The sequence below is a fragment of the Macrotis lagotis genome, chromosome 8 (genome assembly GCF_037893015.1).
Source record: "Macrotis lagotis isolate mMagLag1 chromosome 8, bilby.v1.9.chrom.fasta, whole genome shotgun sequence".
Taxonomy (NCBI): Eukaryota; Metazoa; Chordata; class Mammalia; order Peramelemorphia; family Peramelidae; genus Macrotis; species Macrotis lagotis.
The window spans coordinates 110242795-110245355 of NC_133665.1; the positions used below are offsets into that span (position 1 = coordinate 110242795).

At 37.1% G+C, this 2561-nt stretch overlaps 1 protein-coding gene across 1 annotated transcript in view; it reads left to right on the forward strand.

Moving 5' to 3' along the window:
* The window catches only part of PHF7 (PHD finger protein 7), a 47689-nt gene that overhangs the window by 38799 nt on the left and 6329 nt on the right, over window positions 1–2561 (forward strand). The window lies entirely within an intron of this gene.

A 2561-nucleotide genomic window follows, 5' to 3' on the forward strand; every position in this document is an offset into this window, starting at 1 on the left:
ATTTTAATGACTGAAAAGGAAAATGACAAATACTGGAGGGATGTAGAAAAAGAGGTACCCTAATGCGTTGTTTTTGGAGTTGTGAACTGGTACAGCAATTCTGGAGAAGAATTTGGAACTATGTCCAAAGGGCCATAAAATTGCAAATACTTTGATACAACAAAACTACTACTTCTTGGTCTGTATTGCAAAGAAATCAAAGGAAAAGAAAAACATTTTTAGCAGATTTTCTTTTGATTATGGCAAAGAATTGGAAATTTGAGGAGACATCTCTCAATTGAGAAATGACTAAACAAGTTGTGTTTTTTGGTTGTGGTGAAATTCTATTGTGCTATAAGCAATAATGAGGGAGATAGTGTCAAAAAAAGATGGGAAAGACCTATTATGAACTGATGCAAAGTGAACTGAGAACTAAGAGAGCACTGGACATAGTAACAGCAATATTGTAATGATCTACTGTGAAAGACCTAGCTACTATAATTAATATGATGATCCAAGATAGTGCCAAAGGACCCATGATGGAAAAAAGTTGTCTATATCCAGAGAGAGAATTGATGAACTCTGAATGCAGATTGAAGCATGCCTTTTTCCACCTAAAATTTTCAGACTTTTTTTTGCAACATGTCAAATATGGAAATATGTTTTGCATGATTTCATATGTTATCATTTTGGTTGCCTTTGGATGGGAGAGAGACTGGAGGAAGGGAAAGATTAGGAACTCAAAATATTTTTGAACAAATGTTAAAATAAAGCATAACTGAAAGAAGAGAAGATAGAAAGAAAGAAATTCAGCATTTTACAACCAGATGAATCCTTGCCTCAGTCACTGCTGGGATGGGTCCTGAAGGTTCTTCATGGGTCTTGATGCTAAAACCCAGCATGGTCTTATTTCTTGAACCTCCATACTCCCAAACCCCCACTCTCCTGACCTTTGTGTGACAGAGGTAAACTTTACTAGAATAACTATTGAATTTCTATGTCATCCAGTGATCTAAATCCAGTTTACATAGATCTTATTTTCCTTCTGTTATTCAGCAGCTTTTGGGTGCTCACGACCTCACCCTACCCCTCCTTTTTGTGCTTTTGTAGTCATTGTTCCTCCTCTCCTCCTTTCAGCTCGAGCACCAGCTTCTTCATGAAGCCTCTCTTGATTCCCCTGGCTGCAAATGCTTTTCTCCACCAGACACTATCTTATATCTGTTTGTGTGGACTTTCTATGTATTTCTCTATGGACACGTTTCTCCTTCCAGACAAGAACTAGTTTGCCTTTTGTCTTTAGATTCCCAATCTTTCACTACTCTAAACAACTCTCTGCCACCAAAAATTGCAGAAAAGATAGCCATCTATATTAAGTAGAAAGAATTTACTCACCTGGAGATTCCCAATAAAGTCACAGGTCCCAGGCCCTATCAATACTCATTTACCCCTCTATTCCCATCAGCTAGCTCAGTGTCTGGCACCTCTCAGTTACTAAATAACTATTAGTTGGTTGATTGACTAGCATAGTTAACTCATTTATAGAAAAATAGGCATCTATATTTGTTCTGTTCAGGTTATTCTTTGAGATAATAGTCATGTAGTCTTTATTTTTTTATATTGACTTCCAACATTCTGTCATAGTTAAATGATTCCAAGAATGTGAGAAAATGGAAAATCTGCCACGAGGGTTAATATTTACTATCAGGCAGCCCAAATGATCTGTTCCAGGGCATAGGTCCTTGCCAGTGAGCCTTAGTCAAGTGAAAAGTGAAGAGAGGTCAGGTCTTTAAGGGTTAGGAGGTAGGCGTTTTTGAAACTTTTTGTCTGTTTTTTGGTTTATCCCACTGTTACAACTCAAACTATAAAACACTGAGGGGGATTCCTAGATATTCAGTAATACTATACCAATATAGGAAGTAGGTCCAACCATATTGCCCTATAAAAGAGTATGTGATTTTATGGGGTATTATTATTGTTAGGCAAGTCTTATGAATACAAGTCTAGTCAGTTGAATTGGATTAATTGATTTAATAAAAGAAATTGGAGCTATCTGATACTGAAATGGGCTACCATTTAACTGAGATGTTACAGCAGAAAGTTAGTGACAGCTAGGGCTTTCCACAGAAATGAAAATAAATAGGCTCTCAAGTCCCTTATAACTCTAGGTAGAAAGAAGCAGCAGGATTGTTAAGATGCCAGACACTAGAGGGCACTGGTATCATGTAGCACTTGGTTCTCAATGATTCTGTGATCCCATCCACGTAGATATTCTCTCCTGAATCTGGTTCCTTCTCATTTTGTGTACCTTTGATTCATGTTCTTTCTTAAATCTTCCTGGAGAGGGGACCACAAACTGTAGGATAGATGAATTGACTGTAATCCCTGAAATTTCATCTCCTGCATTTCAAGAAACTTACATCTCATTTGGCACTATTATATTTTCACTGCTCTTTGATTCGTCAGAGACAATTACATGTCTTTTATTGTCTTAAAAGCAATAGGTGGTATAGGGAAAAGAATGGGACTCCATGCAATGAAAATTTCATGAGTGATCATAGACAACCAGCTTTTTCTCCACCTAG